The sequence below is a fragment of the Brienomyrus brachyistius genome, chromosome 21 (genome assembly GCF_023856365.1).
Source record: "Brienomyrus brachyistius isolate T26 chromosome 21, BBRACH_0.4, whole genome shotgun sequence".
In the NCBI taxonomy this organism is placed as follows: domain Eukaryota; kingdom Metazoa; phylum Chordata; class Actinopteri; order Osteoglossiformes; family Mormyridae; genus Brienomyrus; species Brienomyrus brachyistius.
Genome location: NC_064553.1, coordinates 8657326 through 8673722, shown reverse-complemented (window position 1 = coordinate 8673722; position 16397 = coordinate 8657326). Strand labels below are relative to the sequence as shown.

Below are 16397 nucleotides of genomic sequence, written 5' to 3'. Positions count from 1 at the left end.
TTTCATCTCAAAGTTTGCACAGATGTTGCCCATTATCACTGAAATACTGCCAAGATCACTAAATATAAATCAATAAAGATTGGAGAACACAACTGGCCAGGCCCCTGAAATGTAATATTATTTAGAGTTTGCCATAATTAGCTTCCGCAGCCTACAATATCAGTCCTGATTTAGATATTTGATGAGGTGTATATTCCAAAAATCTCTAAATATTGGTGTCATATCACTGCAAACTCAAAATAAAAATCATTTAGCCAGTGTTTCACGCATAAAATTATATATACAGTGAAAAAACAGCATCTGTTTATCAGTAAAATTATATTAATCATTGTATCTCTTAAACATAAACAAACCAACAGTTTTTGTGCAAATACATTATAATTCATAGCAGATTCTTTGTGGTTTGCAGGCTTCCCTGCATCATCTACATATAACTTGAGTAATTCAGGCAGTGACTATACACAGTCGAATTTTACCCGCCTGTGCAAATCACTGATTCCCCAGCTAGTGACAAAGGGTAACACCTTCATCCATAACAATGAGCTCAGACACACTTGAAGAATTCATCATATAATGACCTTTAATATAGTTTCACCTTAAAAAACTTACACCCAACAAGTAAAGCTCGCTGGCCAAATGAACTGCTTTCAGTTCCAATACACTTTCCAATGAAAATCCATATCCTTTCATCCTCTGACACTTTATTCTTTGGGTTTTACCTCCGGTGCATCTCACATGTAAATACAATTTGTTTTTGTCTGTCTGCTGTGGTGTTATTTTCTGTTATTTGTTATTCATTGTTATTTATCTTTGGCCCCTGTACCTATTGCCTTGTATTTATTTGGCACTAAGGATTGCAGGAATCACACAGATAAGAATTTCACTGTAATATGTTCACATGATTATAAATTCGGAAACTTTAAACGTTTATTTTTAGCAGTAGCAGGAACATACTTACAGTATAGTGCCAAGATCTGTGCATAGGTAGCGCACAGGTCACAGATAAACATAAACAGACAATGTAGAAAGGCAGCACACATAGTACACACGTAGTAAACATGGTGTAAGCAGATTTAAAAAGCACACGGAGCACAAAGTCAATATTCAGAAAAAGAGGATGTGATGCATGCACCAGAATTTCCCCCCCGGGATCAATAAAGTTAATGTTAATCGTACGAAATCACTACTTTCGTTTCCAATACACCATGAGTGAGAATTGCAAATAAACTCCAAGATACAGGAGAATGTAACTGCAGTCTTTAATGAAGAAATTTTGTAAGTTCCAAGCATATAAGGGCAGATGCAGTGTTTTTTTTTTCCTGTGTGAAACTGCTAATTGTAACTGTAACAACTTTATCAAAAGGCAGACAGCAGAACAAGCTGGTGTTAAAAATGTTTTTGAAAAAGCGGTATAAATGGAATAATATGAGCGCAATGTTTCCTACCTATATTAAAATTGCCTTTATTAGAATGCACATAATTTTGTCTCAGTCTAAATATAGACCTGTTAATACATTTATGGTCAGCTTCCAGAGGACTAACTCCATTTTTGCACCCTATAATATATATAATATTTTTAGTAATATTTTTGTATCCAATTTGTAGAACTTCCAAGTATTAATTAACATTTTTGCAAGTTTTTTTTTTCTTGTGTTGCCTTCCACGGTCTTCTAAGAATAGGTTTATCAATTTAAAGTTAACATGAAAGTTATATACTGCAAGATTTATATAAATCAGAGTAGAAACACTTTTTTTGACCACACAGATACCCCAAAGAAACAATTTGGCACTTTTCAAACTCTTTTGGATCTGTCAGAATTAATGTACTCTTTTGTTCTCGGCACATTCTCGCACTTTCTTTTTAAGTGTGTGCCGCTTCACTTCAAAATGTTCTTTTGACTTTTTGATCCGAAAACATCAAAGGGGCAAATTTTAACTTTTGTCGCTGATTATGGATGCTTCAGAGGCACTTAACAAACGTGCTGGGCTAATCAGTCAATCAGCACGACATGACTGGAGAAAATCAGGTGTGAAATATCGCTTGAGGAGATGGCTTTTTAGTCTTTTTCCTGAAGAGTGTGAGGAGGTGGGGTCATCCCAGCACCAAGGTCAAAATCTCGATAGAGAAAGAGATATTTCAAAAACAGACATGTTTGACTTAACGTTGATTGACCACCTTGTTCATTTGACCTGCCCCCCTGGAGGATGGGCTCCCCCTTTGGGTCTGGTTAGGGTTAGGGCTTCCTCTGCTGCCCCCTGGAGGATGGGCTCCCCCTTTGGGTCTGGTTAGGGTTAAGGCTTCCTCTGCTGCCCCCTGGAGGAGGGGCTCCCCCTTTGGGTTTCCTCCCAAGGTTTCTTCCTTCTAAGGAGTTTTTTCTTGGCATCCATCCATCCATCTATCCATCCATCCTTACCACAGTGAAACATCAAACTGCTTAAATTTCAGTTAAAGACAGTGACACACTTCTCTGACCTTTGAAGTTCATCTTGTGTTTCTTACATTGTGTAGGCGGCTTAACAAGCTAAAATGAGAAAGATTTATATAAGTCTGTAAATAAATATATTTAGTTTCTCCCACACAAAGGACTGTCTCCGTAAATTCTTCAGCATTGGTGCTTTGCTTTGGCTCCTAAAAATTGAGGTACATTCACGCTGAAATCACCATAAATCAGAAAGAAAAAGGCAAACAATTTCAGCTTTAAAAAGACTCTACGGTCTATACATTAATATTACACTAAATGACATCTGCATATTTGTGCTTCGTCCTTTAGTTTGTAGTGGTTACCTAACACTGTAAACACACTACTAGCTTATTCAGTTTATGTGCGAGCCTTTCATCTGCATATTAGTGTATACGAAACTGACATCTTTTAAAAATTATAAAGGTTTTAATCTGATGTCACTTAAGCATGAATTAACAAAAACACCTCATGGATAAGCAGCATATAATACCTATGGTGTTAATTAGTAGAACACTTACTCATTCATTTAATTTTCTATTACTGCATTGTCCTATACATTCATAATTCTGAATTAATTGTACACTTTGAAGCATTATGGTGACATTCATTGCTTGGATTATTTTTAAAATTGCATTGTCCACGTTATCCTAGGTCGGGCTAGCTGCTCTGAAGTGCTTAAAGGCTCCTGTCCTCTGCCAAAGAGCAGCTTGGGTAATGACATCAAGTCTTTACAGTTTAAGTATGGGTCAATCCTAAAATATCTACTGGAGACCTTCTACACAAACTTGCAGCTACAAGATACAATGAACCAAAACCACCAGACATGAATACAGCGATCCTCTCACCTTCGCTTGCCCAACTTCTTGGAGCATTAAGACGCCAGGTCAATCCATTTTATAACATAAACACTCAGTAGTGCTAAATTCAACATCTGCCCTCCGCAGTGTTTGCAGTGTTGATACAGGAGTAACATTTAGAAAAGTGAAAAATTCATAGCACGTTTTTTAAGACGCAAAGTATTGGAATGAGATACAATACACGATCACTATTTGACCCCGAGCGATTCTGCCTATGTGAGAAATTATCCAATAATGTCTGCTCATTCTACTTTTGGAAGACTGTAACACCATCGACAGCCCCAGTGCTGCTGTGATCTTCCCCAGAAATATGGTCATTTGCATAGTTTGAAAGTTTTAAATGACTGTTTGATTTGGCTGGAATTTATTTTACTGGTGTTAGTTTAATAAATGAGGTTTTACATTTTTTAGTGTTTTGCCAGCTATGGGGGCTGCATTAATATAAATTGGAAAGAATGCTAAGTAACTGCATTTAAACAGTCTGCATGCATCGCCCTTGCTGTGTAACAATCGCATGCCATTGTTTCTGTTGGGGCTGTTCAGTTATGCTGCAAAGTTTCGATAAGGTCTAATTTGTCCAAAATAGGATAAACGTCCCTTCTAGACTGTTTGGAATATACTACTCTCTTAAAGATATAAAGCAGAGAACATAGGGTACAAAGCTAATATACACCCTGGATGGGACAGCAGGTTATTTCAGGCTACATACGCACACATACTGTCAGCCATACAAAGCCAGCAAATAGCCTAACTACAGGTCTTTGGACCAATCGGAAGTGGACTGACAAGAACAGAATAAAAACACAATACAGTCCCTCTTCCACTTTTTAAAGCTCAATAAAATGTTAATTATCTGTTTAAAGCAACAGCTACCACTGAAATGGCATAAGCACAAATATCTTAACAACAGCCATTAATCAAAGACGTGTGGCAGATTTCACTCCTACCTGCCGACTGGTGAATCCAGTTCCATGCTGCAAGAGAAAAAAAAAACATATTTAAGTCCTTGTGGAGAGTATGGCAATAGTAACAGGCGGAATGGTCCACGTGTTTCACAGTTATCTGCTTAAAACCAAATCACAGAAATATCTGAAATGATCCGGCTGAGTTTATAGAATCTGCACGGGTGTCACTGCTCACTTCGCAGCAATCAATTCACTCGAATTCAGTTTTATTTTTATGATGCTAGTATTTATTAGTAGTAATTTCTTCTAGAAAATTCTAAAGGCATTCTAAAATTCTCAGGCATAAAAATCAATGGTAAATTGCACATCAAATTATTTATTTATTAACAATGTGAACTATCATCTATATTTGTAAGAATATGGATTGGTATATTTATTTGTCGTTTATTTAAATGTTTACGTTTTATTCGCTTTTATTTTAAGCTGCTTGTGACATGACCAAGGCAACCGTCCATCCGTCCATCTGTCCTTCCAACCATTCAGCCACTTATCCTGAGCAGCAGCCAATGAAATTAACGAGACAAAAAAACAGATCTGATAAATAACATAAGGTGACATATTGTTTCCTTGCCTAATTTCTCTGTTTTTGAATAACAGGCCTATTGACTATGAACGCCACATTCATGGAAGTCAGAGGTCAGAATTCTCAGGGTGAAAGTGTGTTTGTTTATTGTTAAAACGACAACTGTGCTCTTGTATATCGCCCACGCTGGACTGCAAGAGCAAACTATGCGAGCTACAAATTCCACAATATGGCCTGTTGAGAGAAGCTGGACAATAATTATGTGAAACACAGACTGCTGTAGCCTGCGGTTCACAATCAACAACGACAGAGTAATTACAGAACCCAGAAGAAGATACTTTGTGGATCAAAGATGCGTCTTGAATGAGTCGAGTGCAGCTGCTCTCATTTACATAATTACTGTCTGCAACTTATGGGTGCATTTTCTTTGACTGCGCAAGTACATTCGCTACCATTTCCCTGCATTTTAGTAATAATGATGCAATGCATTATTAAATACTATTGAGATGAATGCTAGGGTGACGGAAATCTTCTGCCGTCTTAAAGCAATAAACTGACATTAAAATAGTGAGACGATCTTTAGTAAATGTTGAAAGTGAGTAGGCATTTAATTACGACAGATAAATTTCACTTTGAGAATACCTTTGTTAATGGTACTAAGCGAAGCTTGTGATATCATTAGCATCACTGTTAGCACTGTGGTCCATCATATCTGCTTGTTTAGGAACAAATAACAAGCAATTACATTTACAGTACAACAGCAAATGCGTTCTTACATTTGGACCATAGTTGCATATATTATGTGATTCGGCTATTTTCTATGCAGAGATATTCTACAATATCCCCGTATTCTTGGGCAGAAGAGTGATGTGAATATAAAGTGTTTGCAGTGTAGATGCTTGCAGTGTAGGTGCAGCAAATACAAAGAGTGAAATTCAGCAATACTCGCCACCACTGAGGAGTGAGATGTTCTCCTGGCCCACCCCCACCCCACACCCGTTTTGAGTGCAGTGCTGCATCCCGTACACTGCATGGGCATCACTGGAAGGGGCTCCCCTCATCGTGCACCCCCTGCACCAGTGCATGTGCTCTGCAGTAACTGGGAACTTTCCCCTGAGGCCAGCGAAAGAGAGAAGAGAGGAAACGGCCCCCACTGGAATTGAGCATTTGGGAAGGGTTCAGTCAGTCCAGTGAAGCTAGGGTCTGATGACCTTACATTAATATTTCAGAAGGTCCCATCCTTGGCAAGTTTCCAGTTCCTTAGCAGGCCATATTATCAGTACAGATCAGAGAGACCAGGGACAATAGTTGAATTTTTTCCATTTTCATTTTTATATAATGGATTTTTTTAAAGTAAAGTACTAGTTTACTAAACATCAGTGGTTTGGGGGAATCTACACAATGCAGGATGATCACTGTGTCCCTTCAAACAACTGATCTGACTGAACAGTTAAAATAATATGCACCCCTCCCCCAACTCTGCAAACACTCCAGTGGGGAGAGGACACATAAAAGACAGCAGGTGTGCTGTTTAATGCAAAGACCCTCTTCAAGCTGGGAGCTGCGGGGCAGAAAAACGACAGTTAATATAGTAATACAGAGAGGATTCAGCCCTGCTTTAATTTCATTTTAATGATGAAATCAAATATTTAAACATTTTTCTAGCAGCTCTGTTTGGTGCTTGAATCCTGTTTCTGTCCATTTACTGTACGCAGGCGACGTGATCTCAGGTGAATGCAGGTACATTTCATAATTACCGCCGAGTTGATTATCCTTAAATAAACGGGCGACGTCCGTGTTCCTGGTCATAAACAAGTACACTGAAATGGGAGAAATCTTTAAAGATTTGGATTTTTTTTTCTCCAAAACTTAAAATTGTTGGAGGGATAAATGTTGAAGAATTGAAGTGATAATATGCTGGCTCAAATCTTTCTGCGATTATGCAATCAAATTTTCATTGCACGTATGGATTGTTCAGATAATTTAATCAGAGAGTGGCCTGATCTTGCACAAAGGTATTTATTAGCCACGGTGATGCTCAGAGGAAATTGCTGATGATGGCACAAGGTCTTGAACTGACCATTTTCTTCCCGTCTATTTTTTAAGCCCAGTACTAAATGCCGCACACATTTGTTCAGATTTTTGTGCTCACTTAACACCATTTATTTGGTCTTTCTCCCTTATGGTCAATGTATTTAACCTCTGCATCAAATGGCATTATGGTCTGTAGTGCAATATAATATTTCAAATCCATTCAATGCTAAATATTGTTATATTCTTGCCAGTTTCATGCACTGACACACAGTATAAAATATTCATATTGCACATGTACATTTATATGCTAAATAACGTTACTCAAAATTTCCCATTGGATTAGCCATGACTAAACCCATCAATGGCAAATGAAGCCAGATAGGTCTCTACCTTATAATTCATGGACTGAATGCAATGTGAAGTCACAGCAAAGGACTGCATATAAAGACACTAAACCAAACAGGAATCATTCATTTTTAGTCGGTGTCCATACATCTCTGCCCTGGTGAATTTTTGCATCCCCAAATCCTACATATATTAAATGTGTCCTATAAAATAGACGCGGAATTTTAAATTGTATTACTTAATGGTTACAAGTTACTAACCTTAATACCAATGACATATATTATTAATACTGTATATTACATTTTAATGATTTCTAAGGGAGATGTAAATTTATTACAGCCTGTTACATAGGGAAATACCCTTCGCAATGCATATGAGTACAATTATTTTGACTATGGCATTTAGATAATTCTTTTGTGTGATTTGTATTTAGGAGCTGTTAATTCACTGGTCAATTACAGATAAAGAAAAAGCCATTTTAATGAAATACACCGAGTTGGTTTTAATATATTGCCCGCCTGTGTGGATCTAGTCTATTACCTTTGAAAATAAACAGGAGACTGGATTATTTTCCTCAGTTTGACTTTGAAAACTTTTCATTAATAGTTTCTGCCAGTTTCAGGACACTTCCCGAGCCACGCAGGTCCATTTTTAGCCGGTTCTGTTCTTTGTTGCCTGTAACAGATGTGACACTGACGCCCGTATGGCAAAGGTTTCCACCCACAAACCTGGGACAAGCAGTCCAAGTAAATTAGTTATCATTTTTGCCCTTACGCGAGTGGAAGTACATTACCTGGAATGACCGCATTTTCCTTCCAAGATACCCCTTGAATGCCCTAAGTTTCATGTTCCGGTTTTAGGTCATTACATGCCTAATCCGATAAGCTTTTATGGAAAACGAGTGAAGACTGGACATCGGGATCCATCTCACACCGTCCTCTTTTGTATAATCAGTTTAACATTTCTTTGCTTAGCACACAGTGCTTCTGGTAATTTGTTAATGTATACATCCTTCTTCATTATGCAATATTTAATACAAGTACTTATATATTACTGTATATTGGGGGCGGCATGGTGGTGCAGTGGTTAGCACTGTTGCCTCACACCTCTGGGACCTGGGTTCGAGTCTCTGCCTGGGTCACATGTGTGTGGAGTTTGCATGTTCTCCCCATGTCGTCGTGGGGTTTCCTCCGAGTACTCCGGTTTCCCCCCACAGTCCAAAAACATGCTGAGGCTAATTGGAGTTGCTAAATTGCCCGTAGGTGTGCATGTGTGAGTGAATGGTGTGTGAGTGTGCCCTGAAATGGGCTGGCCCCCTATCCAAGTTTGTTCCCTGCCTCGTGCCCATTGCTTCCGGGATAGGCTCCGGACCCCCTGCGACCCAGTAGGATAAGCAGTTTTTAGGATGGATGGATATATTATATTGCTGTTTACATATATATGCCACCCATTTACAGTGAGAAAAGGGCAGAGTGATTAGCTGCCACATTGCCGTGCGGCTCTCTACCTCATTGACACATGTCTCCACAGAATACCAGCTCTGAGTACCATCCTATCAGTTGGAGTAACCATACGGTCTACATCACCCGGACAACAAATGTGATGGAGCTTCAAAGTCTGAATTTACTGTATTGGTCGCATATATGTTTGTATGGAGCCATATGAAGGGTGTTGTGTGGCTCAGTGGGTTAGTATGCAGAGGTCAGAAGGTTGCTGGTTCAAATCTCATGGCTGGCAGAGTGATGTCACTGTCAGGCCCTTAAGCAAAGCCCTTTACCCCCAGTTGTTCCAGGGTCTGTCGGACCCTGCTTTCCTAATCGCACATAGATCAGGGCTGGGCAATTTTATCCAGAAATGGCCGCTGTGTGTGCAGGTTTTCACTGCAACTCCCGAATAAGATTACTAATTAGAGGACTGATTGACGGAAGATTCCTCACACCTGGGTTTGAACAGCTGACCTACAGGCTATCCCAAAAAGCTGCATACACACTGGCCCTTTGAAGATAAGATTACCCACCCCTGATCTAGATAAAAGCATCTGCTAAGTAAATAGAATGTAATTCTGAACACAAAATGGTATCACATTGTTAACAATGAAATCCTCACATTCTACACATGGATATTTCAAACAGCGTATTTCTAAGCCAAGTAACTGGAAGATAAATCCAGTATTTAGCTGAAGTGGTAACTGCAGTAAGCTTGGAATGGGTGATTTCTGGGAAATGGCATCTCTTAAATCACTCTCCTACACTGTGAAGGTGCAGGTAAAAACAATAAATGAAATCCCCTATTAAGGCTCGTACAGTGCCTTACTACACTGTAATCCCAAAAGTTATTTGCATTCAAATGGTTTAGCTATAATCACTGATGGTAATTAATTTTCTCTGTAAAACTAAAATCATATTACTGTGTCAGACAGAACTCATTGGTTGAAGCTTTTTGCACTTAACCTATATTGTTTTGCATGTGATGCACTAAAATGAATACATTTAACATGGTTCTTTCTATTTTAAGTTTATTCTAATAAATAGTTTAAGTTCAATTTTTATAAGAGAATAAGTTTTAAACTCAACAATCAAATAATAAAAGTAAATTTGATGTTTACTGATTATGTTTAGTTGAAAGTACTTTCACTATTTTTAAGTTTTTGTTGCCCCTCCCATATTTTTCCCGCTGGAACCGAAGAGACTTCTGGACTTGTTTGTCAGAAGAAATGAAGACAAGTCGTTTTTGGTGGTTTTGCCAGGGCTTGGACATGTTTGTTTCAGTCTTCAGTCGATAGGGAGTACTTTTCCTCAAACCTTCACGCAAACTGGTGAGTTAAATCTTTGTATTTCAACGTTAAGCAAAAATAGTTGCATGTTACATTACGCAAATGTGCACGCTAATTCAATCTACAGTGAACCCTCGTTTACCGCGTTACGTCCCAAAAACAACCCGCAATAAGTGAAATCCGCAAAGTAGTGAAAAGTATTTATTATGTAAGGAATAATTGACGACGGGCCGTTGATTATTAGAAAAATAATGCACACCCGAGGTGGTGATTCGCGTCGTGGCCGTTACACCTCGGGTGTGCATTATTTTTCTAATAATCAACGGCCCGGAGTCAATTATTCCGCTTATACTACGGTTGCCACACATCAAGACATCGATCAGATGATATATTTCAAGGGATTCGTCCGGTTTTTCTACTTAAATCGCTATTGTGAGTAGGATTATTTCTTCCGCATCTCATCCAACGACTCTTTTGCGAGTTCCAAAACGTCATTTTAAAGCTGGCGATGGAGGCTTGAGCCGTTGATAGCAGACTAATGCAGTTAATAATGAAGTTATTAGAAAGAGAGCGAGAGAGACAGAGACACGCAGAGAGAGAGAGAGAGAGCTGTGTGTGTGTCCCTCAACAGTGTTATGAAGCACCGTCTCTGTCCGTTGTCTGCTTTAAGATGCAGCGCTGTTAATAACGTTAACGTTACCTCGCTAGTGAGAAATGTCATGTGTAGCCTTTAAGTTGCTACACTAGGCTAACGTTAACTGATAAAATCGTCAGGGCAGCGCTGACAACACGTTTTTGTGTGAGTGTGTAACCGTAGTGTGCGTGTACTTTTGAAAATAATAACTGGGCTTGTTTTAAAGGTCAACTTGGAATTCACCAGAATTACTGGAAAAAGCCTCATAGGAGAATTCTTTTCTGCTCTGGATGGTCTGTATCCTGGCTTAGAAGAGGTCTTCACGAGAAAGACAGGACGTGTGGGCCAAGAACTGGCAGACCTTCGGAAGCAAAAGCAGGTGAGTTGGCATCATATTTTATTCTTTTATTTGTACAGCATGTCTCATCTCATGAGTTAGAGTGGTAAATGTGTCTGTTTTAACATGTTGCAGAGCATGGAGCCCACTGTCAACAGATGTTACGCCTTGAGGGGACTTCCAATTATTCTTGGGGACAATGCCTCCAAGTTCTTAACGAGTCAAAAAGTAAGTATATAGGAATATTGTAATTTTACCTTTTCTTTTGATATACTGGTTTATTAATTTACCATATTCCAAAAACATACACACATGGGTCTAGATTTATTTATTTTATTATTTTTATTGTTGATTTACACAGGTATGTCTCTTGAGACTCTGAGTCGCATTTGCAAGAGAGACCTTTTAACAGTTTTTACAAATCCTGTAAAACATACAATGTAGTCAGAGTCCTTCACATGGTTTTTAAAATGTTGATGGGTAATAAAGCTGTCCACAGACTATAGATATTATTGTTCCCAAAATGAAATAATTTTTCATGTACACAGCGCATAAATAATAAAGAAACAGACAAAACAACAACAATCATACTGTAGACAGAGTACATTGGGATCTGCTGTTAAGAAAAATGAGCCTTCCTTCATTTTAGTACCATGTACAGTACCTCTATACTGAGTGTAGAGGGTTGAGCAGGGAAACCACCTCATATAGTAGTGATTTGGACATGGAGGGATAGAAATTGCAACTTAAATTACTTTAAGATCAGCTTTGAAGTGTTTGCTTTGCTTTTGGCCCAAATAGGTCACACAATATTTTAATCCAGAATGTTTGGACACAGTTTATATTTCATGCAAAATTTAGTTGTTGTTTTTTTGTCTGAAATTAAATGTAAATTAAATGTATGCATAATTTCTAGAAATGTTGAAACATTAGATTAAGCAGAGGAATAGAGCTAAATTTGGATATTCCACAAATTGGGCAAAATCATTGTCCAAAACAAAGTAAAAAATAGTGCTGAAAATGTCATCAAAACATGCAGTTAAATGTGAGAAAATATTACACAGGATGGTCCATTTGGTAAATGTAAAATTGTAAAGGTACCCACAGATAACAAAACATTTTGTTTCTGCACTCTGATAAAAGCCACCTTGGCTGAAATGCATTGGGTAATTTTTTTAATTGAAGGCCATGATAAAATAAAGGCTTGTAACTTTTTCATAACAGACAGAGTGCCTTGGTTTTTGTTTATTTGTCTGTGGGTACCTTTACAAGTGGACCAGAGTAGAAGAGTGAACCAATGGACGGTGTTAGATGAAGCTCATCATCTTTATTTCAAATGTAAAATGCAGAGGACAAACTTCATTATACAGTTGTATAATGACAATAAGCCTTACAGATTCCCCAGATTTTCCGTTTTTTTTTTTTTTTTTTTTTTTTTTTTTTTTTTACAATTAACTTGTACTTAAATAATAAACAGCATTTATAGAAATACAATACTTTGACCTTTTATACTTGTGTTACTCTCCACCAACAGGTTAACTCACTGTTTTTCCCCCCTCTGTAGAATGCTGCTGATGGTGACCTTGAAATCCCAATAGGAATCATCTTCAATGGTGAAAACGGAAGTCCAGAGCAAGAACTGAACCCCTCCCAACTGGGGATCCTTCTAGAGGGCAATGTGGTTATGGATTCCATCTGCAGTCTTCCTTTGGCAATGTGTCTCCTGTTCGGACTGACTTATGCACTCCACTTGGAGTACCCAAAGTGCATGAAGAATACCTTCCTGTTTATCCAGCAGATTATGCTGAATCTGGGACGAAACGATCCTCCTCCAAAACTCCAAAGGCTAAAAAATGAGCTTTCAATGTGAGATACTGAGATATGTTCTTACCTTAGCTTTGAAGAGTTGATGCATACCAGTAACCCTAGTGCACTCTGAAGCATAGACTGAGTTACTGGGGGGATGAAGAAGTGCTCCTACAGTGTTATTACACCTTGTAATATAGTACCCCTTCTTATCGGCTTAGAAAATCCACACATTAAATTTAGTTAAACTAAACTTGGAAGAGTGTCACTTTGAGGCTTTGCTCCATTTGCATGACTGAGGGCACGCACAAAGACAAAACTGGTACACATCAACTCGTCAAAGCTAAGGTAAGAACATATCTTATGTAAAATCAGTGACCTATTCCTTTAATTTCATTGTCTCGCTGGGGCCATTCCTTATTCCATAGTTTTTATTTTTCCAAGTTAAAATATTTGTGGAAATAAGTTTTACTGTTACAACTTGTTACCCAGAGTGTCACACCAAAGTTCTTTACTTGTGATACACAGTTTTATCTGTTTAAAAGGATTGTTTTAAAGAAAATGTTTTATATGAAGTTCAATTGTGCACTTGTTTCACTTACTGTGAAAAAAAAACTACCTCAGAGACCACAAATAAGTTCTTGTCAAAAAGTGTCTTGGAATAACTGAAATATTGAAATAATGTTTCTGAAAGAAATGTTTTCTTAGAAGCGCCATGTGTAAAAATTGTAATACTGTTCAAAGGAAAACAAAAGTCTTGTTTTGTTATAAATAAAGTAAAAAAAAAACACTTTAGTGTTCTTTGGTTTTGAGTGTGTTTGCCTTGACATATTAAGTTTTAGTAATAATAATACATTTAATTAAAAGACGCTTTTAATTAAACAATATGCAAAAAAATGAGTTTTGTAATATTAGCACCACTTAAACAATTGAGTTTTTTCTATTAGTATTAAGTTAACTGTACTTAAACAAATTATTTTTTAAATATTGAATACTTAAACAGTTTAGGTAGTGATGACTCAATATAGTACATTGTGACAATTTTACTTTTAAGTTTACTCTACTAAATCAGTTGATTTTTGGTTTTGGGTTGATTACTCAAATCATTTGAAGGGAATCGGTTTCCTCAAACGATTTAAGTGGATTGAACTTATCCGGGTTTACAGTGTACTAAACACAGCAAGTTGTGCATTAAATTTTCTTTTTTGTAAAAAATCCCACGTAAATGCACAAAATGTGTCTTTGAACAGCCAACGGCACGTCTGAAACTGCCCTGCATGTCCACCAAAATCAGTCGAATCTGCACACTGCGCGAATATCATGTTTCTGCTTTGACTTCTATTTTTTTAAACAAAACATGCAGTTGTTTCCGAACTGATTTTTCCACACATTCGTTCTGAATTAGTAATTGTAGATGCTGGTTTACTGCGGTCTCCGTCCTCTGAGTTTATTCAGCTGTTGCATAATTCCTCCTGCGGAAAGACCGAAGTGAATAAATTATTTCGCAGCCAGGTCGCTCTCACACCAGCATAACAACAGACCAACAGGGAACCAGGGAAACAAGAACCTCAATCCAATGAAATGTGTGTGCTGTTTATCTGCGATTATCTCAAAAGGTGGGAGACCGACGCTCTGAGCCGACCGTCCAAGCAGACGTCAGCCGTTATGTAACTTTGCGACCAAGCGGTGTGACGATCGTGAAGGAGACTGTTCGACTGTCACAATGGAGGACGGCAGGGAGATCACGCTATTGCAACCGCACAGACAAACGCTTATAGTTTGCGAAATGTCAATTTCTGCACATGAATGAGCCAACTAATAAACAAAAATTGATACACTTACTGTACATACACTGTACAGTCATTCACCTTCCTTCCCTCTGCAATATCCTTCAGGATCAATAACGGATGCATATGTACTGTATGTCTGGATCTATCTATCATCACATACATACACACTGTTCATTCATATCATCAATTTATCGCAGCTTTGAGCTCATTCATAACACAGAGGTTGGGTCTAATGCTCAGTTTAGCATAAATCATAAAAATTACAAATCTAAGGCTTGAACTGAACTATCATTAAACTGGACGTTGAAAAAAGATGCAGGTCCAAAGGTCTTCCGGAATATTCTCGTGAGGTCACTAATGTTCAAACAACAAAACCAGACATTTGTTTTTGGAGCTCGGGAAGATCCCCTGAGGGAAAAGCAGAAAGATTTTTGTAAAGTGATCACCCCAGGGCCTGCAGCCAAAATGGATTCAGGAAACATTCTAGAAAATCGAAGTATCGGACACAACCAAACTTACAAATCAAAGAGTTTTAAAATCTAACAAATATTTCACTAGATGACAATTGCCAGGGTAAGGCTTTATATTCCTTATGTGTTTGCACACATTGTGCTATATCAGTTACATATGAAACCATACCTCTGTCTTCACGGTTACATGGTTACATAAATGTTGTATATCTGCTTTGTTCATTCGGCTGAACATGAATAACACGTGTAGGTTTGTTACGCCGCAGAAGCCATGGTGGGAATTTCGCTGTTAACACCCGAGTACACCTACCTCTTCAGGGTACAGTTTGGATATGAACACTGCGACCTACTTCTACAGCTCCTGAAGACCGCGTTATTACTATGCCGTCTGTCAGAGGAACCAAAGAAGCTGAATGAAAAACAGTCAACATCAACGGCACGGAAAACAGTCAACGTAGATTCACCGATTCCTTGGGAGCAGGATTCAGACGCCTTCCAATTTCTGACTTGCGCGGAAGTCATACTTTGGATAGGGGTATCCCACTAACAATCGTCGTGTTTTTTTAAATGTTCACCAATCGGGAATGTTTACAACTAAGAATAATAATATAAAGTCAACTAAGGCATGATGGGGCAGTGAGTAACACTGTCAATTGACACCTAAAAGGCCATGAGCTCAAAGCTAGAAGGTACATTGGCTGTATACACATAGAGCACTTTTATAAAATAATATTGTATTAACGTTCTATGAATGTTACAGTAAGAACGTTCTCTGCCAGCATTGAGAAGACCTTCCCGTATCGTTCACTAAAGTCCTGGGAACATTCCCTGTTAGCTGGGTACTTCTCATGTAAAAAAAAAAAAAAAAAGAGAGAGAGGAAGAGAAGGCATTTTTTCAGCCTCTGATTTCAGACATGGCCTGAAAGAGCGCAACCTGGAGGTAACATATGGTGATAGCTCATACTCCCTTCCCAGATTTTTATTTCTCCCTGGTACGACCATTCCTTCTATCAGTTTGCAATAACAGCACTTGCCTATAAGAAAACTGACGTTTTAGTAGCTTTAAAGGCTCTTTTGGGTAACAGGTTTTCTGTCTTTCTAATGGAATAAAGCAGCTCACAGTCCCACGTGCCGATCCACCGCGCTGCGTTCCGGGTGACCGGTTACTCTATGTCTCTCCTCCAAGCTCACGCTCTACAGAGGCCACGCGTCCGACCAAACGTAAGGAGCTGGATGAGGGCTCGCGGTTTGGAGGAGCCCCAAATGCAGCCCGCTGTAGTCCTTAACCCGAATCGCTGCAGTAAAATTATCCGGAGGATAATCTATGCAGGCTGCTTTAGCTAAAAGCACCCGCTAATCAGTGAAATGTCAACGGCGTGTAAAATGATGACCAACGGAAGA

General features: G+C 38.4%; 1 long non-coding RNA gene across 3 annotated transcripts; it reads left to right on the top strand.

Moving 5' to 3' along the window:
• The first annotated feature begins 9503 nt into the window (after positions 1-9503).
• LOC125716943 (uncharacterized) lies at positions 9504-13524 on the top strand. 3 transcript variants are annotated; one of them, XR_007384443.1, is made up of 4 exons: positions 9504-10001; positions 10840-10972; positions 11066-11158; positions 12495-13524. It is a non-coding gene; the product is annotated as an uncharacterized LOC125716943 (long non-coding RNA). The 3 variants fall into 3 exon arrangements; XR_007384442.1 differs by having other exon boundaries at positions 10820-10972; XR_007384444.1 differs by lacking the exon at positions 9504-10001 and adding an exon at positions 10008-10680 and having other exon boundaries at positions 10820-10972.
• Positions 13525-16397: the final 2873 nt, after the last annotated feature.